The following is a 27,471-nucleotide window of genomic DNA, read 5'->3' on the forward strand; positions in this document are numbered from 1 at the left end:
GGAAAACAGGAAACAGTTGAATTAGATGGTCCCTTCTCAGTTTTAGGATTTTATGATTATGATACCTGGGGCCCTTGTTACACAAAGTAACTATAAGTAACATGGAGAATGTTCTTGAAAAATAAAATTATATTAAGACAAAAAGAGAAGCTTAAAAAATTACACAAGTAGTGCTCACTTTGGCAGCACATACACTAAAATTGGAACGATACGGAGAAGATTAGCACGGCCCCTGAGCAAGGATGACACACAAATTTGTGAAGCGTTCCATATTTAAAAAAAAAATTACACAGGTAGATTTTCCTGTGATCCTCAAAGACCCTCCATTGCCCATGAAATAAAGACCAAGCTTTTTCAAAAGACCCAAAATGTCCTTCCCAACAAAGCCTTTTGTAGATGCCTCTTTTTGAACTTCCCTGTCCTCTAACCGCAGGAGCCGCCTGCTGTCTGCAACGTGCCATGCACTCCATGCCTCTGCGCCACCACACAGGCTGTCCTCTCTGTCTGGAGTGCCCTTCCGTGGCTCCCTCTTTGATGTTCTGTCCTATTATGCAAGGCCTGGCACATGTGTCACCTGTATTGAGACTCTCCCCACACAAGGGAGGAGCCTTCCCTATGCAAAGGCTTCTTTCTCTATGTTCTGAGCGTGCCTCACTCATCAATCTCACTCCCAACTAACTGTGAACATGCCAAAGGCAGGAACAACACTCTTTTGAAACAAAGCAAAACAAAACAAAAACATTTATCATCTCACAGTTTCTGAGGGTTTAGCTGTGGGAAGCTGGCTTGTGAGTTTGCAGGGAAGCTGCCGGCCGGAGCTGTAGTCTTCTGAAAGTTTCACCCTGCTGGAGAATTCACTCTCAGCCTCACTCACATGGCTGCTGACCTGTCCTCACCACATGGGCCACTCACAATATGGCAGCTTGCTTCCCAGGGTGAGTAATACGTCTGGCACCTGGGCAAGAATGGCAGGACGCCTCTATTCAGCGGGGCTTCTTTCTTCCTCTGTATCATCTCAGGGCCTCTCCCTCTCTGTCTGATGCCTTCACGTGGCTTATCTATGTGGTCTCTCGAGCAGCATAGCTATGTGGTGGTACAGAGCTGCAGATTGCTGAGCAATTGCTAGTGCCTCCCATCTGGAGGACTTGCCTCTCAGCGGCACCAGTTACCTTTCCTTGTAGTTTGCCACTCGTCTGGACTGGCAGACCAGGGCTATTTTACCATTGCAAGCTCAACATGCAGTTCCAGTATTGGCATGCACAAAGCATCCCTACTCTCCCTGTCCTGAGTGGCAGCTGACTCATAGAAGTGCCCATCATGTATTACAGCCATCCCTAACCTTTTGGGCACTAGGGACCAACTTCGTGGAAGATAATTTTTCCATGGACCTAAGGGAGAAAGATGGTTTTGAGATGATTCAAGCACCTGATATTTACCATTAGCTTCTCGTAAGTAGCGCACAACCTAGACCCCTTGCAGGTGCAGTTCACAATAGGGTTCGCGCTCCTCTAAGAATGTCATGCCGCCACTGATCTGACAGGAAGTGGAGCTCGGCTTCACTGCTCACCACCACTCACCTCCGGCTGTGCGGCTCACTTCGGGACCCCAATGAACCACACTGCAATAAAGTTTTTATCAATGTCATCTTGATCCAGTTTTGAAGACATGGCTAGAAGCCAATCAGTTTCCCCTCTTAAACAACTGGCTATGTCCATATCCCAACCACCTCCCATAACAGGCTTCAGAGCAACGTGCACCTGCCCTAATCATCCCCAGTCCAGGTACCAGACAATCAAGCACAGTCCCTGTGTCCCAAAGCCCACTGGAAATTCCTCGGAGTAGCCAGTTCTGAGCCTACCTACCCTGCCTCAGGGGTTCCTTTCTGAGGGTAAAGGTACCTGCCCACAGATCCCCTCTCTTTGCCTGCCTCGTGACCGACTGTGCTGCTTCCCCCAGCAGCCCTGCATGGTGAGTTGTGTTCCACCTAGGGAATTGTGAATAACGAGCCTGCAAAACTCTCTCCAGTTTCGCTCCTTTGATCTTTGGCCTCTTCACACCTCACCCAAGGTAATATGGTTAAAACACACACGTTGCCCATGTTCTCTGAATGTGTGCATTAGATAGGATAATGGTAACTGCTGTCCCCAGTCAACTGCAATCTCTGTGGCTTGATACAATAGAAAGTTACTTCTTGTTCTATGTGCCTCATTGGCAGGGAGCTTTCCTTCACAAGATGTTTGAGGGACCGAAGCTTTCAGCTTGTCACTCTGCCATCCCTCGGGCTTTGGAATTCTATTCCGGGTCTTCCGGGGCAGGCTGGGAAGTGTCATGCTTCATTCTTATTGGCCTGAACTCGGTCACATGGCCACACCTAAGTGTCAGGGAGTGAGAAATGTAGTCTAGCTGAGTGTCCAGGAAAAAATGGGAAGGAGTATTACAAGGTTTTTCATAAACTCATGAATATGTTATATAATTTAATCTTTATCAATAAGTCTTTGAAATAGATACTATTATTTATCCATATTTTATAACAAGAAAAACAGGTCCAGAGAGGTTAAGTAATTTTCCCGAGACACACAGCTTGTAAAGGAAGCTTGAGTTTGACATCAAGTAGTCTGGCCCTCGATTTTACTCATTGAAAAACATTGCTGAAAATCGAGATGAAATTTTATTCTCTGTGGTGAGAATCAAACTGAAGTACCAAGCTCAGAGATATAAATTCTACTGTACCTTCTAAGCAGGTTCACAACCTCTCACCACTCCAAAAAAAAAAAAAAAAAAAAAAAAGCTATTCACATATAGTCTATATAAATGTTGCTTCCTGGAATTGTGCAGTGCACAACCTGTGAGGCCTTACACAGCAGCCCTGGTCCTAAGTGCCAGGTACATTTAAAAAAACATTTCTTATACCTCTATTATTTGTCAAGCACCAGGCTAGATACATTCATGAAAATTATTTCATAGCAGGGACTCTCTAAATATGTGTTTGATCAACTGGCTGTGTGTCAGCAGAGCTCGTTGTCATGGAATTTTCTGGTCAGCCACATTTCACCCCAGTGGAAAAAAGCCTTGCCCTTTTGAAAACTTGCCGTCTCTTTGGAATCAGCCAAATTCCCTTCTGTGCCCGCATCTGTATTCCTGCTTCCACCGCAGGCTAGAACAAAGACAAATTCACTCCACATCCCAGTCTCACTGAGCATGCTATGCACAAAGTTGACAATGCCACTTTGCCACATTTCCCTTTTCTGTTTGGATAATTGCGTGTCAAGAATTACTTATCATACATTTAACACTTAATACCTATTTATTATGAGTTCATGTAACTGCTATTTAAAGAATAATCCACGCTAACTCCCTTCCACCCCATGATGCCACTCTGATTCTGTAATTGCTGGTTTCTGCGATATTATGCCACAAAACCTGAAAGCATAATTGGTTGTTTCATTCCAGACAATACGTTTTCAAGATGCTTAAAGCTTAACTGGCAGCTCTGAATCCCCGGCAAAGGCAGTCAGGCAAGCTCTCTTATAGCAGGATGGTCTTGCAGGGTAATTTATGCAGAAACCATACAGGACTACAGAGTGTGAAATCGTTCCAAAATAACGAAAGGAAGTGGGTGCAGGATTCTTTTGTGCAGATCCTTTGTTTTAAGTTTTCAGCTGCTGGCAGCGCTTTTTGCTGGAGAAAGTCAGCCCCCTATACAAGAAGAGGGTAAAGCAGCCATGTGAGGAATGTGCGTGTCTCTCAGCAAAGAGTGAGTTCTGGAGCACGAGAAAAATTAAGGTTCTTGGGGCTTCTCCACAAGTTGGCCTCTGCAGCTCTGACATCCCCAGCCTGTTTTTAACTCTATTAAGTCTCCTTTCTGGAAGGTTCCTTATGTCCCTTTGCTCCAAGACTCTTGTTCCTTCTTCTCATCAAGTAATGATGATGCTTTTTAAAACCAAGGTGTTGGAACCTCACGCATGTGCTACCTTAAAACCCGCTCCACTTACTGCCTATCTCCTCCCTCTCCCTCCCTCCCTCCTTCCCTCCCTCCCTCCCCTATTGACTTCTATTCTGTGATAATGCACCAAAGCACTCATAGTCTCCTTGAGGGAACAGAGAGAGGAGAAGAAGACCACAAGAGTATGATAAGGCCTAGGGTAGAGGGATGCTGGGTCCCAGCATGACTCTGGCCCCTGGGCCCACAGAGCTGTGCAGCCCAGCTCGGAGACATGGCTATACCTTGGCTGACCTCAGTCTAAGGACCTCTCTGACCAGTGCCACATAAGAATACAAGTCCTACAGGCTGGAATGGCATTAGGCTGAATCAAACTCTGCCTGTACTGGAGAGGTGTTTTGATTTTCTTTGGTTGGGGGTGAGAGTTTCATTCTGCTTATTAATTAATCAATGAATCAGAAATTACATATTAAACATGTGTGCCAAGCCCTGTGACAGATGCTGAGAGGAGCATGAAGGAACTTCACTTGCTCTCCTAGAATTCATGTCCTGGATACAGATAAAAAAATATGTGCACCATAGTTTTCTCATCTGTAAAATGGTAAATAAAATGGCTTCTTCTTTATAGATGGGTTAAATAAGGAAATGATTCCAAAATGCAAAGCATAATCCCTTCTAAATAGAGGAGACACAGTAAATGTCAGTTCTTCTTATTATTCAGTTGAAAATACAGCTAACCAAAATCGGAAAAACCACAGGAACTGCCACAGGGCCACAGAGGAGGAGGAGAGATCCCTGCCTGTGTATTTGTCAAGATTTCATGCAGGAGATCAAACCCTGTCCAGGCAGGGGCTGCCTCCGGGGCGAGGCTCAGGGTGAGAGTTTCCAGGCCAGAAGGGCCTCAGGAGGCAGTGAGCTGAGAAAGGGAGAGGAGACTGGTGACCAGGGCTTGGAGCTAGTTTCAGTGCCAGAGAGACTGGGAACAGGCTGAAGCTGCCCTTTTAGGCCACAAAGGATTTGGAAGTATGGGAGAATGAGGCTCAAATCGGGGGCTGGGGCAATCTGAGGCCACATCTGTAAATATTTAAGCTTGGACTGAGAGTTTCTTTTCCCTTTTTCCTGGAGAAGTTGTATAGGATGAGAATAGAATTTTAAAGGACCTCAGCCAAACTGGAGAATTCCCCCGCCGCCCCTACTTTTTTCCCAGATCTTGTCAGCTTAGAATAAGTGAAGCAGCTACACAAAAACAAAAGTTTTCAGTTAAATGATAAGAACTAAGAAATAAAGGGAATGGAAAAGATTTCATCCAGAAGCTTGAACTGAATAAAGCTGTTGAGCATAAAACAGAGCTCTGAGTTACCTGGCAGCCAAGGAGAAGAAGGAAACATACTGGGCCACACAGTTCTCACTGTTTATTAGTGGGAAGGGTCTAGCGGAGTACTTTAAGGTAATGAGGGAAGGAATCAAGAGTTCAGGGCACTACTAACCTGTGACTTTCTGGAGTTTTTGGTGGGAGCAAATCATGTGCATTAGGGGTAGAAAAATGAATAAGATCATACAAAGACAGAGGTGAGCCTAAGAAACCATGTTCCAGAGAGGCAGAGTGAGTGGTAAACCAGCCAGCAAACCAGACAGAGGACAGAAAGCTCAAAAGGACAAATGTGGGCACCATTGCAGGACTAGCCTGCCCCAGACTCCAGCATGAGGGCAGCTGTTGAACGCGGGCAGCATCAGCAGAGGGAAGGAGAGAGGGGGAGAGCATGGTGGCTGGGTCTGGTGAGTACCCCGCTCTGCATGGTTATCCTCTGGGCCCTGCCATTGGTGATGGGCTGGTTCTTAAGGAGGCAGGATATCTGTGAATAGAAAGGTTCTAGTTCTGAGCTCTGAGAATTTTTTAGGACGGTCTTAAATAAGGAGTACCAAGTGACAAGATGTGTGATATGCTCCCTCCCTCATTCATCCATTTCCTCATTCATTTATTGAAAGACCATTAGTTATGCACATATCCACTGGGGCTTAGTCTCCCCATGCAGACAGTTTTCCTAGGAAACGCTGATGGCTTTTCCAGGAAGCTGCTGTTTTGCCATTTTGCTGTGGGGCAACGGAGGAGGCTCAGCACACTGGACCCCCAGTCACTGAATTCCAGTCATGTGACAGCCACAAAGAGCCCTGTGATGGGGTGGGTGGTCTGGGGAGGCATTGCTGCTCCTGCTAAGAACCCCTGCAAGTGGAAGGATGCATAAAGTGTAGCAGGATCCCAGAAGAGGGGAACATAACTCCTTCCCAGCCAGAACAGGAAAAGCAGCAGGTGGCCTGTGAGCTGGTCCCTGTCAATGAACACTTGGTTCCTGGCAGAGAACACAGGAAAGGGCCTGAGGACAGCAGGAGCAGAGTCAGGCAGGCATGTCTGGGGAAGAAGGCAGGAGAAGAGCTATTGGGCCCTAACACTGTCTCACACTGGGCAAGCTGCTTAGAGCTCGGGAGGCACTTTTGGTTCTTAGAGCAGAGGAAGGTGAGATCTGAGGTCTTCTGGAAGCCCTAGGAGCAAAGCGTCCAAGTTTCTCTTTTACAGGCCCACTACCTCCCGCTGTGTTTTCCCAGGCTGGAGGCAACATCTAGCCCGGAGCTGGCTCCAAATAACTCACCAACTGGGGCAGCCTAAAACAGGGTAAGATGAGGAAGGGGCTGTAACAGGAAGACACGGACTTTCAACTGCCTCAAAGTGTAGAATCTAAAGCATTTAGGGATTTATTTCCCCAAATGAAAATAATATATTAGAAAGATGAAGTCAGTATGTCAAGGAGATACCTACACTCCCATGCTCATAATAGCCAAGGTAAGGAATCATCATCAGTGTCCATTGGTGGATAAGAAAATGTGTACAGACACAATGGAATACTATTCGGCATTAAAAGTGAAGGAAATCCTGCCATTTGTGACACTATGGATGAACTTGGAGGACATCATGTTAAGAGAAATTAGCCAGACACAGAAAGACAAATACCGGATAATCTCATTTATATGAGGAATCGGAAAAAAAAAGCAAACCTTGCAGAAGCAGAGGATGGAATGGTGGTTACCAGGGCCTGGGGTGGGGTTGGGGACTGGGGAGGCATTGGTCAAAGGACAAAAATGTCAGTTATGCAGGAGGAATAAGTCCAAGAGATCTATCATGCAGCATGGTGACTGTTGTTAATGACAACATATTGATGCCTGAAAATAGCTAAGAAAGTAGATTTTTAAGTGTTCCCATCACAAAAAAGTTTGTGAGATAATGCATGTGTTAAATAGACTGATTTAGTCATTTCACAATGTATACATCTATCAAATCCTGTTGTACACAATACATATATACAATTCGTATTTGTCAATTAAAAATAAGTCTAAAAAACTACCGAGGATTCAGAAAAATGAGAGAAAACCTTCAAACCAGACCCATGTTACACATTCGTTAGCAGCTCTGAATCTATGGTTTACATAATAGAAATATTGCAACTTCTGGACTGCCTGATCTGAGACATAAAAATTGTCAGAGGGAAGTTAGTCATCTCTCCAGTGCACAAACGGTGTCAACCTTGAAGCACATCAAAGGAAAAAAATTGTGACGGAGTGTTGGAGTTTTAGCCTCCTCCTAAAAAATGCTCCCCAGCCCTCAACTGGTGAACGAGTGAATTTATCACAGCCAGAGCTGTCATTTGCCAAGCACATCTTAATTTGGAGAGATGAGCACGCGGTGAACTTTTCGGCAGCTCCAGAAAGTTTAAGCGGTGGTTTTCTCTGGAGCTTTCATTTGTCTGTGTGTACAACAGGTAGATGTGTGACTTCCCGACGCTTTTATGATATGGAGGCAGAGATGCCTTGATGGAGAAGCTGTTGCTAATGCCCTTTCCACCCTAGCTGTGCCCTTTTAGGAGGCTGCAACCCCCAGTGGACCTTCATCCCCAAAGAACTGATTGACCTTGAAAACCCTCTTGTCAGCCCCACAATCCACGAAGTCCCAGTCAGTCAGTAATGGGTCCCTTTGATAGACAATCTTCCATTTAAAGCAACTGTTACGCATCTATTATGTGCCAGGCCCTGTACTAAGCCCAGAAAGTGCATTAATTTTACTCACTCCTCAAACAACACCGTGAATTAAGTACGATTGTTATCTCAGAGACAGCAGAGCTGTGAATTTACTTGTTACAGCTGGTCCGTAGTGAGTCTACGATGCAAACCCAACTCCCTGACCGCCAAGTCAGAACTCTTGATTGCAGGACTGGGTTGCTCTGAACAGATATCTTGAAAATGTTTTATTTTTATTTATTTATTTATTTATTTATTTATTTATTTATTTATTTATTTATTTATTTTGAGACGGAGTTTCGCTCTTGTTACCCAGGCTGGAGTGCAATGGTGTGATCTCGGCTCACCGCAACCTCCGCCTCCTGGGTTCAGGCAATTCTCCTGCCTCAGCCTCCTGAGTAGCTGGGATTACAGGCACGTGCCACCATGCCCAGCTCATTTTTTGTATTTTTAGTAGAGACGGGGTTTCACCATGTTGACCAGGATGGTCTCGATCTCTTGACCTTGTGATCCACCCGCCTTGTCCTCCCAAAGTGCTGGGATTACAGGCGGGAGCCACCGCGCCCGGCTGAAAATGTTTTATTTTTATAGATTGGAAAAATTGTCTTAGAAGTGCCATTAGCATTAATCGATTAAAATTGATAACAAGTTATAAAGACATCAAGGACACTGCATTTCTGTTCTTTGGAAAATGATACATTGCTAAAAGATGTCCCACTGTCCTCCTTCCCCATCTTTTCCTTTTTCCTTCCATCCCTCCCTCCCTTTCTGCTTCCTTCCTTCTTCCCGTCTTTCTTTCTTCCTTCATTCTCCTCCTAGCTCTTTCTCATTCTCCTTGATGAAATGACTATGCATAAACAATGGAAAATGATGGTTCATTTAATTGAGTGGAGGTGGGTTGATGCCCCTCAGGACGGTGTGCAAAACAGGCCTGGCTCACCCCACTGCAAACCCCCTCTGATGAGGGTTCAGTGTTTGCCCTGCACCAAACAGCCTTGGCAGCTTGGGCTCCCTGACCCAGACACGGGTGATTAAATTAAGAATGTCTTCATTTGTTAACATTAAAAGGCTGCCTTGCGTTCATCTGGAAGCCTGTGATTAGCAGCTGCACATCCATACACTACAGCCCCCATAAGTAATAATTAGAGAGAGAATAACTGGCCATGTTATTCATGTTCCACCTGGTCCTGACGTCTCCAAAGTTTGTGTTTCTAGTCCAGTTGCTTTGTTTTAGAGCAAGAACCTGAGAGGGCTGGGGTCCAGCTGGTTCTCAGGCTATCTCACCTTTCTGTGCCCCTTGAGTGATTTACAGGTTGAAATGGAAAAGGAAGAAGGCCTTACACAAAGCAATGAGCAGCTGGCATGGCTGAGACCATTACACAGCCAGTGACCCTGTTATTTGGAATTTTCACTTAAAAAAAAGTAACAGTTTCCCATCTCTGCTACCTTTTTCCCTGCAGAACTGAAGGCTGATCTGTTTGGTGGCAAGTGGAGATCAGCTGGCAGATGGGAAGAAAATTATTGTTTATTAATATAGCTGTCAAAATATTGCTAAAAATAGTGTAATTTCTTCTCCTCGCTGTTGTTTCAGAGCATTTGGTAGTGAGAAGTTGCTAATTAACACCTGAGACAGGATGAAATGGCATTCCTGCACCATATGTGTCTCTGGGCTTAAGCCGAGGGAGCTGCTTCTGAATGTGGCTGGCTTCCATTTGCTGATGAAGCACTCGATGTATTCATAGAGAGGAAAATCTCCTAAATTCACCCCCACTATGAAATTGTATCATCACACAGTTTGTCCCTATCTGCTATGTGCAGAGCACTGGGCTATCCCTGGGAAGACAGTTGTCTCAGCCTGGCAAGTCTGATGGGGAAAACAGCAGTGTTGAGTCCTAGGGGCTCAACACTACGTGGCCCTTCTAAGGGATTTACACATATTAACTTGTTAACATATGAAATACCAAGTAACTAAAACCCAAAAGGCTAGGCACCTTGGTCACCCAGATAGTCAGTGACAAAGCTGGAATCCCACCTCAGTCTGTCTATATGGGCTCCAGAGTCCACGTTCTTCAGCATGATGGTATTCAGATAATCACAAGACATTCTATATTCTTTAATAGGGAAACATACACAGGTCTGTGGCTCTGGGGTGACCAGTTTCCTGGAATCTGAGAGTATTCTCCCAGTGCTAGTGGAATATTTTTGATCACGCAGCTCTACTAGTTAAAAAAAAAAACAACCAAGCATTTCCTTTTTTATATGATTTTTACTTTACATATTGTATGCTTGTACCACTGTATTAATGTATTTCATACTTTAAAACATATGCAAAGTAGAAATGAAAAAAGACAAGATAAAATTAACTAGAAATGAAAATTTTAAAATGTTCCCCTGGACATTCCCAGGGAGAGTATATGACCCTCTTTTTTTAATCTATTGCAGTAGAGGGCAGGGCACGTGTTCAGGTTGATGACCCCTGTATTTCTAGTTTCTTGAAGTTCCTAGGACATATCAGGTCTTCAGTGAATGTTTGTGAGTGATTCAATGGATGGATGGGTGGGTGGGTGGGAGGGTGGGTGGATATATAGATGAATAGATGGATGGATGAATGGATGAATAATGGATGGGTAGTTGAGTGGATGGATGGATGGATATATAGATGAATGGATGGATGGGTGGGTGGATATAAGGTTGAATCGATGGATAGATGTATGAATGGGTGGGTGGGTGAGTGAATACATGGATTCTAGAGGAGATGGTGTTTGAAGTATAAATCAATATTTGGGAAGTAGGAAGAGTGGAGATAGGTATGCCAGACAGACTAAACAGCTGTGTAGAGGCCTAGAAGCATGTTTCTGGAAAAGCAGAAAGACCCCTGTCTAGGGTGCTATTGGTGTGGGGGTCTGGATTACGGAATAACTTTTGAGTATTACATTCAGCATTTGGCCCTTGTAGTGCAGAAGTGGAGGCCCTCTGGGCCTGTGAGCAGGACATGATGGTCACTCTGTCCATTGGGAGGAATAGATTGGAAAGGGAAGATGGCAGAGCAGGGAGACCAGTAAGAAAGTCATTGCAATGTTTGGATGACACATTTTTCCTTTTTTTTTTTTTTGGAGACGGAGTTTTGCTCTTGTTACCCAGGCTGGAGTGCAATGGCGCAATCTCGGCTCACCACAACCTCCGCCTCCTGGGTTCAGGCAATTCTTCTGCCTCAGCCTCCTGAGTAGCTGGGATTACAGGCACGCGCCACCATGCCCAGCTAATTTTTTGTATTTTTAGTAGAGACGGGGTTTCACCATGTTGACCAGGATGGTCTAGATCTCTTGACCTCGTGATCCACCCGCCTCGGCCTCCCAAAGTGCTGGGATTACAGGCATGAGCCACCGTGCCCGGCCGGGATGACACATTTTCTCTAAGGGAGAAGGTTTGGAACTTGCTGATCAATTGCAAGATTTGGAGGAGTGCGCAAGAGGCAGGTGTTTACCAGGGATCTGGCTTGGGTAGATGGGTGGTCTTATCATTAACTGAGGCAAGAAACTTAGGATGTTCTTTTAAGGCCGATAACCATAGTGAATAAATATTGAGTGGTGATTACATGCTGGGCACTTTCCACATATCATCTCATTTAATCATCATGAAGATGTACTATTTCATTGTCAATTTATAAAGGAGAAAACTGAGAATCAGAGCAGGTAAGTAACTTGGACAAATGGCCAGTTCTCATTCTCCATTGAAATAAGCCTATTTTTAAATGGGAGAACATTTTTCAAGTATTACTTTTTAATAATGCAGGTAATGCATGAATACTTATTCTCCTTATAAAATATAATTCCACATTATAGATAGGTTACATTCTTATGATCGTGACATTCATCCTACTCTTCTTCTCCACACTTCAGAGAAATAGACCTTGACAGTTTGGAGTGTATCCTTCCAGGTCTTTTTCTATGAAGTTGCTGTGTGCATACACATGGAAGAAGAATAATTTTTTTTTGCATTTTCATATGATACATATTTATTTACTTACTCAAATAATATTTACAAAGTACCTAAAATATAAAAATATGCCAGGCGTATTTCTAGGACAGGGCTTGGTGAACTTTCGATAAAGGGACAAATAGTAAATATTTTAGAATTTCTTCAGGACATACACTTCCTTGTTTTTAATACAACTCTATACACACATAAAAAACATTTTGAATTTTGGGGCGGGAGCTGGGGCCAGATTTGGCCTATGGGCCTTATCTTGCTGATCCCTGTCCTAGGAGATGAGAATGTATGAGTGAGCAAAATAGATAAAAATTCATTTCACTCAACACTACACCTCAAAATATCTTCCCCTTATGTTACGTAGTTCTGTCTCATTCTTTTAAATTGCTGCACAGCCTTTCTTAGCATGGATTGTAATTATTTCTCAAATCTGGCTTTCCTACTCACCATAATACTACCTCCTCGAGGACAGGGACTATGACAAAGTCATCTCGGCTTTTCAAAAAGCTCAGCAGAAAGTTTGACCCAAAGAACACTGGATGAATTGCTAAACAAATGAATGCAAGTTTCCGTGAAATGAAGAATGACAAACTACATAGTCAGTGGACTCCTGAATTTCTGGAGCAATTGCATGAAGACCATTTTCGGGACTAGAAGGACCACAGGGCCAACTTATGTCTAATCTTCTGGATTTCTCAGGTCAGTGTGTATGTCACCCAGCGTGTGTGCAGAGATATTGGAAGGTCTCCTGAGTGGTCAGGAGTGGAATTATGACTACTAGTTGAGAAGGCGAGGGGCATTCCACCAATGTTTCTGACGTTGTGTTTCACTGAAATCTGTTAGTATGAATTTGTGTAGCATGAGATACAGAGCATTTTTATGGACATGGGATGCAGAACACACACAGCAAGAGAGTGTTTACCAGGAAAGAGTATATCATCATCAGTTTTTGTACATCTCATCTACTTCTTGTGAGAATTTGGGCAAAATGACTTCATCTCTCTGAGCCTCTGTTTTTGTACCTGAAAAATGAAGATAAAGTCCCCATATCACAAGGTTTCCTGTGAAGATTAAAGTTGGTGGTATTTTGAAAACACTTTGCAAAGTGCCTGGAATACTTACTTCATGGTCTTAAAATTTTTCAGGGCACTTTCCCTGTATGGGTTAGAACAAATTGAGGTTGTTATTACTATTAACTGTTACAGTGAGTCCAGACTATCAGGGGACTCAGAGCTCAGGCCAGAGTCTCTCTCCTTCATTCTCTGTTCCAGTACAAGGCCAAGCAATCTTGACTCTTACGTGTGCTGCTCCAGCTTCATACTGAGGGTCTTCAACTGTGTGAAGGGGCCACGCAGCTGAGGCAGCTCACTGCTTGTCGGGGAGTGGGCCACAGAGAGGAGTTTATAGTGCAGCTGAGCCACAGCCAAAATTAGCAGGTGTCCTTCCTAGTGAAAGGCTGGGGTCAGAGAGGGCACTGCAGCCCTTAGGGGGCAGGATAATCCCTGTCCTCATACAGAATCATGAAAACAGGCACTCCTGATTCAGACCATGGGGTGCCTAAAGCAGAGATTTATCACCCGAGACCACTTGTTCTCTCTCCATTGGAGACAGATTCTCAGCCTGAGTTTGAGAGATGGCCTGGGGGACTCAGAATGCCCAAACACACAGGCAGGAGTCTTGGTCTGTTTATCTCCTCTATGATTCCCCACTGTGGTGTTCAAAGATTCAGACTTTACCTAGATTACTTCCCGAGGGGAAACTGGAACCGGAAGACTGGCACAAGGTGACACAATACAAGCGACATGATCATCTCTTGGTTCCTCTCTTGGGCTACCCTGAGCCTCCATTTACATTACTTTCTCTCTGTATACATGCCCTGTTCTCTTCTCTCTACCTGCCAGGCCCTGTGAGTGCAGGCAGGGTCTGCAGTGCCCTCAGTGGGATTCTGCGTGGGGCCCTTTGTGTCCTGCCCATCTCCACCATCGCCTGCCAGCATGAACTCTCCTGAGGCCCTCCCTTTCTTGGTAGGTGCAAATTCGGGTTCCCTTGAGTCACGCTCTGATTGGTTGAGCCTAGAAGCAGGCTGGGCTCGGGGCAGGCACCCATACACTTCTGATCTGTCTGTCCAAGATGTCTACCTGTCCTGCTGCAAAATCAGGCTTCATTCTCGCCACCATGTTACATCCTTATACTAAGAGAAGAGAGTTCCAATCACTTTCCTAGAATTCCGGTTTTTCTGTCTCCCATTGAACCCTGGAATAAGTTACTGTTTTTAAACTGAGAAACTAAAAACAACTTGGAAAACAGCTCATGCCCTTACACATAATGTGAAGTCGAATCTTGTTTTGACTGAGGACCCACCAGTTACCAACTGGATGGCCAATTTTCTCATCTTTAAAAGGAGGATAAAAATATCCACCTCTTTTGCTGTGCAGAAGCTTTTAAGTTTAATTAGATCCCATTTGTCTATCTTGGCTTTTGTTGCCATTGCTTTTGGTGTTTTAGTCATGAAGTCCTTGCCGACGCCTATGCCCTGAATAGTATTTGCTAGGTTTTCCTCCAGGGTTTTTATGGTATTAGGTCTTATGTTTAAATCTTTAATCCATCTGGAGTTAATTTTAGTGTAAGGTGTAAGGAAGGGGTCCAGTTTCAGCTTTCTGCACATGGGTAGCCAGTTTTCCCAACACGACTTATTACAGCCAACCACCCACGGCACGAGTGTACCTATGCAACAATCCTTCAAGATCTGCACATGTACCCCAGAACTTAAAGTATAATTTAAAAAAAATATATCCAACTCAAAGATCTGATTGTCAGGGTGTGGGGCACACATTGGGTAAGGTCTAGCCTATTATTAAGACTATTTCAGTTGACAAAAATTCCATTCAAACTGCTCAAGTTGGTGAGCTCATGGATCGGATAATGGGGAAATGTAAGCATGCCTTGCTTCAGGCACCGTTGCGTCCAGAGGTCAAAGACAGGACAGTTGCCATTTGACTCCTCCATTTGCTGCAATCCAGCTTCATCCTTATACAGTATCTTTCACACTTGTAAGGTGACCCCTGAGATCCAGGCACCTCCTAGATGGCACTCTCAGATAGAGACATTGTGTCTCTGCTGATAGATCCAGGGCGCATCCTCCCAGAGACTTTAGTTTTCCATGGAGAAGGACCAACAGACATGACAGAGGTTCCCAGTTTCCCTTTGCATTAAATCCTTTCCTGTTTCCCTCCCCCACTTTTTGTCACTTTCCATCACTTTCCCTGCCCCTGAACCTTGACTAGATGACAAACAGCTTGCACAAACAGTTCTAGGAAATACGGTTCTGACAGTTATAGGCATGGGCTGCACCTACGAACCTGAGCAAGAGGTGTCAAGACAGGAACAACCCCCAACCACAACAGTTTACAGATTAAAGATGAAAACTGCTATCTGGGCCAGGCTACAAGGACATGAACCTCTCAATTGTTTTTTCATTCTGTCAGATTCCAACCACACTTCAACTCGCATGACCTAATCTTCAGGTATTCCTTAGTGTGCATCAGCTGAATGAAGCCTTAAACTTTCATGTGTATCACTTAACTTACCAACAGACTTACATGTATGTGCTTGTCTGCAAATCAGTTACTGTGACTGGTGTAGACATGCAGGGTGGGGCAGAGGACGGATCCACCTTGAAGTGGCTGGTGAGGCTGGGCATGCTGAGTCTGATGTAGGGGATGACTGAGTTCCCAAAGGAAGAAATGCAGTACACGGGAATCTATCTCCTACCGCCAGCATTTAGTAAGAGCTTACTAGATGTCATATAGATGTCATTTCCATACCTGGGTCTGTGCTCTTTCCCAGGGTTTCATTAAATACCAGATGCCAGAATTTGGGAGGATTGAAGATATGCATTCCCCTAATAACTGCTATAGATAGAGATTTGAACCAGATAAAAGTCCAGATGACAGCAAAACAGCCCCAATTTGCTAACCAAGGAACCAAACCCACATCTATTTTTTTGCTGATTTGCAAATGAAGATAATATATTGAGAAATTTCATAATTTTAGAACTTTTGAACTGGAATAAAGTGGAAACTTCAAATTACCATAATTAGCATTAATTATTTCTGCTGATTCCAATGGAAGAGTTAATAACAGGTTATGGTTTTTCATATTTGGCCCCAAAAATCAGACCTTTGAGGTGGATATTTTCATCTCTATTTTAAAGATGAAATGAACTGAATGGTGGGAGATGGAGCAAGGTCTGTGACTGAAGTTCTCAAAAATGTCCCTTTATTTAGTTCAGAAAAAACAACAAAAAAAGAGTCAAGAGACATATTAGCAAACCTGATTTGGTGGATCTAAAATGCTGGCTGGGAGTTAAAGTTGGAAGTACATTAAATAATGCTAACAAATCATTTTTTTAGTTATTCATTTTAAATAAGCACTCTTCTGACATCTTAAAGAGCTACCAATTTTTTTTAAACTTTAAAATCTCATCACAATGCAAATTAGAACAAAAAGTGAAGGAGGCAGAGGCAGCCCTGGCTTGAACCTAAATTAGAAACTAGACAAACATGGATTTAAATCTCAATTGCATCATTTTCTCAATTGCATAACTTACAGCTGGAGGATCTGGGCAGTCATTCTGGTAGAAGTTCCTCAAGGCACCATGGATGCCTGTTATGCAACGTGGACACTGGGAATTCCTTTGCTGTCTCTTTTGCCTAAAGGCACGGTTGGTACAGGATAAAATCGCAGAAGCCCCAGACATGGTCTGCTCGGATGAACAGCTTTTGCAGCCCGTTGCAAAGGTCAGACCCAGGGTACCTGAGACCTGGAGCAATCAGTGTTCCAGTTTTAGGGCCAGGGTTGAAATAACCACCTAATTTCACGGGCATGTAACATCCTTCTCCTTCTGCCAGGCTGGAGAATGATGGTCTTACCACAAAGAGAACAGAAGTGCAAACGGTGCCATTTTCCCTCTTCCTTGTGCCATCAGTGAGAGTAGCCTGGAAGTTATAGTCGGGAGACCTAAAGACATGTGAAGCTTTGTTTTTCTAAATGAAAAAATATAAAACACAGAGAAAGGGCATACAACTGAAATGTGCACTGAGCAATTAGTTCTTAAGCAAGAAACCTGTTAAATAACACATAATGAACACCCAGATTAAAAAAAATAGAAGACAGAGCACTTGTGTTTTCTTCCCAATCACCATCTCCTCCTTCTCTTCTACAAACAATGAAGATCTGAACCGCTTATGTTCATAATTTTCTTGCTTTGTTTTTTAATCATTTTATAAATTGAGAACACATTTGAAAATAAAATAGTTTATATTTCCCTGAGTTTAAACTTTATATAAATGGAATCATCCTCTAAGTGTTCTTTTGTATCTTGCATTCTTTTCTCAGCTATGTTTGTAGGATGCATGTGTGTTGTTGAGAGTGTCTGTAGCCATTTTTCAAAGTCGTTTCATAGATTTCAGTGCATAAATCTATCATTGCAATAGATTTATCCATTCCACTGTTCATGGGCATTTGAGTTGTTTCAAGTGTACATACAATGCAATTACAAATAATACTGCTATAAACATTCCTGTGTATTATCCCGGAGTATGCAGCCTGCATTTCTTTAGGGTACACATCTAGGAATGAAATTGCTGGGTCCCAGGGTTCCTGCTTCCTCAACTTTATGAGATAATGCATACCGTTTTCCAAAGTGATTGTCTCAGCTTTACACTGCCAATAGATAACTGTCAAACTGTTGTAAGTTTTGCAAATCTCATGGAAGTCTCGGATTTAATTTGTATTTCTCTGATTAAAGGTGAGGTTAAACACATTTGCCTACATTTTTGGCCATTTGGATTTTCTCTTTTACAAAGTGCTTGTTCAAATCTCTTTCCCATTTCCTTGATTGGGCATGCTGGCTTTTTCTTATGGACTTTTATGGTGCTTCATATATTCAGGCTACCTGTTCTTTGCTAGTCATCTGTATTGCATGTGTTTTCTATCACTCTATTGTTTTTCTTTTCACTATTTTTAAGAAAACTTAGTGAATTTAAATAATCAGGAGCCTTTAGCTTAATGGAATTTGTTTCTCTATTTCCTTTTATGATTAGTTGGTGATAGATTTCTTAACCAGAAACCAAATTATTGTCATGATTTGATCATGAGAATGATTGTGATTATTCTCTTTTACAGGCTTCATGGTTTTGCCTTAATCATATTATAAGTGAAATCAATGGGTTAAAATTCATTTTTTTTTCACAAGGAAAATTTTCTTCTTTCTTTATCTTTGTCTTATTGTCCTAGTACTGTATATGCTGTTCAAATCTTCTGTAACCTTACTATATTTTTGTGTGTTGTCTTATGATTACATAAAGAGGCCTAAGCCTGGGCAATATAGTGAGACTTTATCTCTACAGAATTGTTTTAAATTAGCTGGGTATGGTGGGTAGCTCATGCCTATAGTCACAGCAACTTGGGAGGCTGAGCTGGGAGGATGGCTTGAGACTGGGAGTTCGAGGCTGTAGTGAGCGATGCTAATGCTACTGCGCTTCAGCCTGGGGAACAGAGAGACCCTATCTTTTTTTTTTTTTTTTAAGGCCTGTTAAAATCTCCCCCTGTGGTTGCAGATGCGTCTATTTTACTTTTTAGGTCTACAAATATTTGCCTTATATATTTTAAGGCTGTGTTACCATCTGTTTATAAATTTTAAAATTGGTATATCTTCTTGATGAATTGATGAATCTTTGATTAGTATTAAATGACTTCCTTCTTTAGTAATTCATTTTGCTTTAAAGTTTACCTATCTCATAATAAAAACCTACAGCAGATTTCCTTTGGTTAATATACAAGGTTTATAAACCCATTTGCTTCCAACCTTCCTATATCCGTTGTTTTCAAAGCACAGTTGACCCTCATTATTTGTAGATTCCATATTTGCAAATTAACCTACATGCTAAAACTTATTTGTAACCTCAAAATCAATAGTTGTGGCACTTTCATGGTCATTTGTGGACATGTTCAAAGCAGCTAAAAATTTGAGTCACTTGATGTGCATGCTCCTAGCTAAAGTCCAAAAAGGCCTTAATTGCAGCAGCTTCATACAGAGGTGACCAGAGGATGGAGAAATGGCGATGGTAGGGGCTGGGGTAGTATAGTGCAAGTTCAGGCTCTGGGGCCAGTTGGGTTAGGTTTTAATCCCAATTCTGGCACCTGTTAGTGGGGCAACCTCAGGCAAGCCACTCAACCTTTCTGAACTTTGTTTTCTCTTTTGTAAAAAGTAAAATAGGTTCTATCAGGATGAATTTTGAAGATTTAAAATAATAATTTATGTTAGATGATATAAATAGATATAATTTCCCCTGGAAGCAGTGGTTCAGTATTTGCTAATTCATTGCTCATGGTGACTTTCTTGTATGCAGTAACTGTGAATAATGAGAATTGACTATGTGTATCTCATAAATAATACAGAGATAGATTTTTGTGGGTTTTAAAGAAAATATATGTATTTAAACTAACAATCTTTTGTCTTTGGTCTGAATGAGTTAGTCTATTTACCTTTAATAGAATTAATGCTATATCATAATTCACTGGTTTTGAGAAGCACATCTCTTTGACCTCTTGACACCTCTGAAGTTAGCATGCACTCACTCTTGGCCAAATGGTGCTATGATATAGCTGTTGTGAAAGAAAAATAAATCTTGGGGCCCCCAAATCACTAAGATAAAGGGAAAAGTCAAGCTGGCAGCTGCTTAAGGCAAACTTGTTCCCATTCTTTCAAAGTCACCCCTCTGCTCACTGAGATAAATGCGTATCTCATTGAATCCTTTGAAGAGGCTAATCAGAAACTCAAAAGATTGCAACCATTTCTCTCTTATCTACCTATATGACCTGGAAGCCCCCTCCTTGCTTTGAGTTGTCCCGACTGGGCTTTGAGTTGTCTTACCTTTCCAGACTGAACCAAAGTTCATCTTTTTTTTTTTTTTGAAATGGAGTTTTGCTCTTGTTACCCAGGCTGGAGTGCAATGGCGTGATCTCGGCTCACCGCAACCTCCGCTTCCTGGGTTCAGGCAATTCTCCTGCCTCAGCCTCCCGAGTAGCTGGGATTACAGGCACGTGCCACCATGCCCAGCTAATTTTTTTTGTATTTTTAGTAGAGACGGGGTTTCACCATGTTGACCAGGATGGTCTCGATCTCTCGACCTCGTGATCCACCTGCCTCGGCCTCCCAAAGTGCTGGGATTACAGGCGTGAGCCACCGCGCCCGGCCCAAAGTTCATCTTACCTATGTCAATTGATGTCTCATGTCTCCCTAAAATGTATAAAATGTATAAACCAAACTGTGCTCTGCCACCTTGAGCACATGTCATCAGGACCTCCTGAGGCTGTGTCATGGGTGTGCATCCTCAACCTTAGCAAAAGAAACTTTCTAAATTAACTGAGACCTGGCTCAGATATTCGGGGTTCACAATGTCGTTGCCTGACCATGCATATGAACGTCTTATAGAGTGGTAGTTAGAAGCTTTGAAGAAACTCTCTGTGACAAAGTACAGCCCTCTTTTACAAAATTCGGTGTCATGCAAGCTCTTAGTGGCACAGAGTTTATTATTGTGTGGATAAAGACAGACATCTGCAACTCTGAATCAGAAAAAGGAAAATATTTAGAAAAGGTAGATTCCATAGTGAACGTTTTAGAAATGTCATAACCCATTGATTTTACTTGTGATGTCCTTCTTCTGTCTGCATAAGAGTGATGCATGATTTTTAAAAATCTGAAAAAGTGACTTCACTATTGTAGAATAAAAATTCCAAGCATTAAGAAAGCATTGTAACAGTTTCAATGCTAGTGCTTTGTTCTTTGTTAAAGATGGATAAAATAATAATGCTTCTTAGAATTAATTCCCCTTAGAGTTTACGAATTACAGCTCCATGGATGTCTTCTATGCGCTTACCTTGGAATTTCTATTTCCCTCTTGTTCCCTTTGTGTATGTCTTCCTTTTTGACTTTATTTTTGGGTCTCTCTATAAGTTTGAAAGTAATACACTATTTTTAACCTTTGGTGTTTACTTGAAAAATACAACATATATAATTAACTTATCCAAGCAGTAATTAATCAAAACCTTTACTCTTTCCCCAACTAATATGAAAACCTTAGCATTACCTCTAATTATCCACCTCCTCATGTAACTGCTATTGTAGTTTGATATTTTAATTCTAACTTTTAAATGTTGACACCCTTAGAGATGTTTACAACTGCTTTTTATAATTGTCACTAACTTCCACTTGCCCATATATATAACACTTTTCTTGTTCTTTAGTTCTTTCTTGCATCTTAGACCTTCTATCCGGGGTCACTCTATTTCTCCCTCAAGAGTGAACCCTTTGGAATTTTCTTCACTGAGGTTCTGATGGTGACCAATTCTTAGTTTCTGTCTCTCTTTTTCTCTATATTTTTATTTTTTCTGACCTTAGAATTCCAGACTGGCAATTATTTTCTTACAGCACATTTAAAATGTGATTTTTTGTTTCTGTTTTTGCTGCTGAGATGTCATCTGTAAGTATATGTATGTCTCCTTTGAAAATCATTTGGCTGCTTTTAAGTTTTCTATTTTGACTCTTTGGAAAATGTTCAGGTGTAGACTTCCTTTTAATATACTTTGCCTAGGATTTGTTAGGTTTCTCAAATCTGTGCACAGGTGAATTTTATCAATTATTGGCTATTCCCAGTCATTATTTCCTTATGTATTGTTTCTGTTTCTCTTCTTCTGGACCTCTGAATAAATGCATATTTATTGAGAACTTCTCATATTGTCCTTATTTATTACCCTCTCTTCTGTATTATCTATTTTTATTTTCTATGCTGATTTTCAGATAATTTACTAATTTTTTTTGCTGTGTCCAATCTGCTGCCAAAAATGCCCAGTATTAATTTCCAGTTACTATATTTTTTCCTTGTAGAAGCTATATATAATTTTACATCCGCTATATCATTTTTATTGCTTTTTGTTCCCTTCAGTTATATCCAAGTTTGTCATTTATTTCATTAAAGTTTGTAAGCATAGTTGCTTTAAAATATAAAGTCTGTAACTGGGTGCAGTGGCTCACTCCTGTAATCCCAGAACTTTGGGAAGGTTAATGCACATTCCAGGCAGGCATGTGCACTTTGGAAGGCTGAGGTGGGTGGATCACAAGGTAGGGAGTTCAAGACCAGCCTGACCAATATGGTGAAACCCCTTCTCTACTAAAAATACAAAAATTAGCTGGGCATGGTGGTGCGTACCTGTAGTCCCAGCTACTCAGGAGGCTGAGGCAGCAGAATCACTTGAACCTCAGAAACTGAGGTTGCAGTGAGCCAAGATCACACCACTGCACTCTAGCCTGGGCGACAGAGCAAGACTCTGTCTTAAAATACATATATATATATATGCACATAAAAAATACATTTGTATATATATGTATATATAATATATATTTTACACATATACATATAAAATATGTATGTATATATGTAAAATATATTACATATATATATATGTAAAATATATTACATATATATATATATATGAAGTCTGTGCAGGTTTGTTTCCACTGTCTCTTAGTTCTCAATCATAGATTTTGTGTCTTTGATTTTGTGTCTTATCTTTCATGGCTTGTTGTTTTTGCCCTTGAACAATGAATTATAGGGAGTTCCCATGACGTAGGAGGGACTTACCCCTCTCCAGAGGTCTTTGGCCTTTGCTGCTTCTTCTAGGTCCTTGAGGCACTACCAGAAAGGGCTATCTCATGCTAAGTTCACAGCTTTACGATTCCTGGGCCCGCCCCGGTTATGCCTTACTGGGATACAAATCCATTAGAGAGTGGTTGATAATCACAGTCTCTCAGGATTTCTCCCCTTTTATTTCCTTTCCTCCTGCTTTGTTCAGTGTTGAAGTGGTTTTCTCTGAGTTCTACCTCTGTGAAGAACTGTGAGTTTAGATCTGGTTTTCCTTATCTGAGGATAGTCTTTTGGGGATGTATTTCAATGTGGGTGTCCTCTAAGCATTCTCACTTTTGTTCTTGGTTTCTGATCCTTGCCCTTCACAGTCACTTTATAGGATTTTAAGTGTGTGGAAAAGACACATGAATTGGGTGCTTTTAAATTCCCCTACTTGTCTTGTTACACTTAGCCTGCAAGAAAAGACAATCTCATTGCCTCTTTACCTCATCAATACTTTAAGGGAAGTATTTTTTTTAGACATTATGCAATGTTTTTCATGGTTTTCAGTGGGAGGATAGATTCAAATAATCTAGCTTGACATTACTGGAAACCAGAAGGCACATTTGGGATTTCTAAGATAAACATTTCAAAATGAAAAACAAGAGCAGATTGTCATATGGAAATTTCTGGCCCAGCACACCACGTAGTGCAGATATTCCCCCTCCCCTCCCTCTTATCTTACAGGACTATGTTGAGGATTAAATTAGATAACAGGTGAAATTGCTAAGAGAAGTGACGTTGCTCACGAAAAGTTTAAGTCTGAAATCTAAGACTGAGAACTCTTTTTTTCTAGTGTTAATGCTGGAGGCAATCACTATGGGGTTTAAAGATGACTTGCCACATGGTTGAGCGAATCATTAGAAACACCCCAACCCCTTGGCCTTTGGGGGATTTCAATCAGAAGGGATCAGGGTGGGCATTCTGAGCTCTCCCAGAATGGCAGGCCCAGAGGAAAAGTCAAGCTGAAGTGCTTAGGGGATTAAAATAAATAAAATGCTTCACTAGAGATTAGGATTCAAGTATCAGTTTGATTTAATGATTCCAGAAGGTTAATGCACATCCCAGGCAGGCAGCCAGTTGCCCTCAGCTGGTTTGGAGCCAGCAGGATTACGGTGAGGGGTGATGGTATCTTTTCCACAATTATGGTTTATTTGAGAAAAAGAAAGAAGCTGGGATGGATGGAGAGCAGTGAGCAAAGAGGAATGCGGAGGAGAGGAGGCCGACAGGGAGGCAGAATCTATATCAAAAAGGGGACTTGAGAGGACACAGATGGGAACTTAAATTTGATTCCAAGTATAACGGGAAACTATTGAAATCTTTTAAGCAACTGATGAATGCTTGTAGCAGTTTAATTTAGGATAACAAAAAACAAAAAAGCAAACAAGCCAAATGTCCATCAACAGGTGATCAGATAAACAAACTGCAGTAGAATGAATACCACTCAGCATTGGAAAGCAATGAACTATTGATAGACACAGCCACATGGCTGAATCTCAGAAACACTGTGCTGAGCGAAGGAAGTCAAGCACAAAGGAGCACATGCTGCTTGTCTCCGGTGCAAGGTAATCCATGCTGACATGGAGCAGATCAGTGGTTGCCTGGGGCTGCAGCGGGAGTGGGGCTGAACTGCAAGGGGCGTGGGGAACTTTCTGAGGGGATGGGAATGAACACAGGGGGCCTATGTATCTGTCAATTTGTACACTTTAAGGACATGCATTTTATTTCGTGCAAATCTACCTTAGTAAAGCTAATTTTTTAAAATCTCTAGCAAATAAATGTAAATTACATTCATTATATTCTGAACCACAGCAAGAGTTTCAAGGTTAAGGAGAAAATGGACGCACAGATATTCAAGTCACAGGGCCTTTCAATTATTAAATTCCAACGGAACTTTGAGCCTCTTGGTTTCTAAAGCAAAAAGGGAAATAAATGTGGCCTTGTGTTTCTATCTTCAAAATAACATTGTCCAGGAGTCCTCAGTGGAAGGCATGTTCTTGCCCTCTCTTAAACATGGGATGCCGTGCTTTAGGGAGGTGGTAAACATCCTGTTCAAGGTGATCATTGTGACGCAGTAGAGGTAAACCTTAAGCCCAGTCTGTGAGGTACCCCAGTTCATCCCCTCTTTACACTGTTCCAAGGGCTGGGCAGTGAGAGGTGACCGAAAGCTCCAGTTCTAACAAACAGGTTTTGTAATACTGCTGCCCTCTGCAGGAGTCAAGGGGCTTTGGATTGAATTAGGAAGTTCTACCACCAACATCAAGTGACCCCTTACCCTAACCAGGTTTCTCAAACTCAGCACTATCGACATTTTGAATTGGAAACTTATTTGCTACAGGGAGGGTGTCCTTTGCATTGTAGGAAGTTTTGCAACATGCCTGGCCTCTACCTACTATTAATAGATACCAATAAAACCCCAACCCTATTTGTGAGAATGAAATTTGTCTCCAGACACTACCAAATGTCCCAGGGGTGGAGGGGAATTGTCCCCGGTTGAGAACCACTGCCTTAAACGTTTCCACGGTCCTCCATTGTCCACAGGATGCAGTCTATGATCCTTAGCATGGCTTAGAAGGCCTGTGCAGTCTGCCTCACCCCTTCCAGTCTCCCTCGCCTCACACACACCACCTCCCCCTTGACATCATATAGTGCAACAAGGACAATCCATGGCCAATTGCTCCTTCTCTACACATCCTCTTTCTTGCTGCATGCCTTTACTCACTCTGTACCTTCTTCCTGGAATGCAGTCTTCTTTCCACTATCTTTTCCCAGCTAACTTCTGCTTAATACTCAAAATTCAACAAAAGAATAACTTCTTTTGATTTTTTTAAAATTATAAACCCTTTTGCATTATTCTAACAATGAGCAAGTACTTTTTTGGTTTGCATAATAACAATCAAAAGTCACTTTTCCTTTTTTTTTTTTTAAGTTCCAGGGTACACGTGCAGAATGTACAGGACATAGGTCTATCAATGATAGACTGGATAAAGAAAATATGGTATATATATACACCATGGAATACTATGCAGCCATGAAAAGAACAAGATCATATCCTTTTCAGGGGCATGGATGAAGCTGAAAGTCATTATCCTCAGCAAACTAACACAGGAGCAGAAAAGTTGCTTTTCTTTACAGGCTTTGGACATCCCAAGCTGGACAAACTCTCCTCTGACTCTCCCATAGAATTTTCTTTTTTTCTCTTTTACTGTATTGGTTACACTGTGAGTAACTGTTTATCTGTTGGCCTTTCTTAGCCAACAAGCTTTTCAGGTTGGGGGTGCTGATGTAATTGCCTGTGTGTACTTGGGCTCAGCAAAGACCCTGGCCCAGAGAGAGTCTGAGGAAAGGCCTGGGACATGGACCTACCTGTGGAACAATCACATGCAAGAAAGCCTTGGACCAGGTTGACATCTTTGTTGTAGATGGGGTGGAGGCATTGCTTTAGCAGGTGGACACTCTGCCCAGATGCAGGGGGCTGGGGCTGGTGAACTCTCTGGGTTTCTTCCTTTCCCTGCTCCCAAGAGACATTGGAAAGCTTCACTTGGACCAGGGCACAAGAGAATTTTACTAATAAATTGTGTTATAGTCTGAATGAGTCACCAGTAAAACATGGGTTGGAACGAAGACAAGATTTATTTCCTCACTGCCATACACAGCTAATGGATTTTGACTTAAGCTTGCTGTACGACCACGGGGAAAAACGCCCCTAGCTGAGAGGTAGAAGTGGATGCACAGGACAAAGGACAGCCAGGGGTCGTACTTGACAGAGGGTGAGTTGGAGCGGATACCCTCCATCATCCTGAGAAAATGCTTCGGAAGCCCTGGGGACTCCAAACACGCTTACTGGTGACCCAGGGCAAGAAGAGAAGACCAGCAGACCACTGGAGAGCTGCCGGGGGTTGATTCCACTGTGGGCTTGTACTTTACTGTATTACCAATGTGCCCCCCATGCCCCAACTCTGGTTGCCTGTTATCTTCCTTCCCTTCCTTTTCTGGACAGTGTTAGGGTGGGGCTCCCCACTGGGGCCTTATTGGCCTTTGGGGAATGACAAGTTTTTGGTATGAGGGACAGTCCTACACAGCAAGATGTTAAACACCCTGGCCTCTGGTCACTAAAAGCTAACTAAAATGGTCTGGCTATGTCCCCACCCAAATTTCATCTTGAATTCCCACATGTTGTGGGAGGGACCCAGTGGGAGGTAATTGAATCATGGGGGCAGGTCTTTCCCGTGCTGTTCTTGTGATAGTGAATAAGTCTCACGAGATCTGATGGTTTTATAAAGAGGAGTTCCCCTGCACAAGCTCTCTCTCTCTTTGCCTGCTACCATCCCTGTAAGATGTGAGTTGCTCCTCCTTGCCTTCCACCATGATTGTGAGGCTTCCCCAGCCACATGAAACTGTAAGTCCAATTAAACCTTTTTCTTTTGTAAATTGCCTAGTCTCAGGTATGTCTTTATCAGCTGGGTGAAAGCAGACTAATACGCTAGCAATACACTATCCTGTCATTGTGACAACCCCAATGTCTCCTCCTACTCCATGTCCAAACGCCACTTGAGGCAACTGAGCGTGTCTAAACTAGGGCCTCTTGTGCTACCTGCCTAAGGTAAGGACCATTGCAGCTTAATGTGGGAGAATAAAATGGTCCTTTATTTGATATGTTGGGTTGCAAGAACCTGTCTTTTAAACTTTCAAAGTCCAAACACTCAGTAACTGGAATTACATTTTTATATA

At 42.4% G+C, this 27,471-nt stretch overlaps 1 long non-coding RNA gene and 1 other non-coding gene across 3 annotated transcripts in view; both read left to right on the top strand.

Annotated features, from left to right (window-relative positions):
* LOC105726799 (uncharacterized) overlaps nt 1-27,163 on the top strand; it is a 34,484-nt gene extending 7,321 nt beyond the window's left edge. Inside the window, exons 2-4 of one of the 2 annotated variants that reach the window (XR_001109638.2) lie at nt 12,463-12,694; nt 24,147-24,305; nt 25,670-27,163. This is a non-coding gene — a long non-coding RNA (uncharacterized LOC105726799). The remainder of the gene's footprint in view (nt 1-12,462; nt 12,695-24,146; nt 24,306-25,669) is intronic. The other variant, XR_001109637.2, reaches the window with a different exon arrangement.
* Nucleotides 171-277, top strand: LOC135275199 (U6 spliceosomal RNA). The gene has a single exon (XR_010342897.1). It is a non-coding gene; the product is annotated as a U6 spliceosomal RNA (small nuclear RNA).
* Nucleotides 27,164-27,471: the final 308 nt, after the last annotated feature.

The sequence above is a fragment of the Aotus nancymaae genome, unplaced genomic scaffold (genome assembly GCF_030222135.1).
Source record: "Aotus nancymaae isolate 86718 unplaced genomic scaffold, 86718_ANA_hifiasm-v0.15.2.pri h1tg000015l_1, whole genome shotgun sequence".
In the NCBI taxonomy this organism is placed as follows: domain Eukaryota; kingdom Metazoa; phylum Chordata; class Mammalia; order Primates; family Aotidae; genus Aotus; species Aotus nancymaae.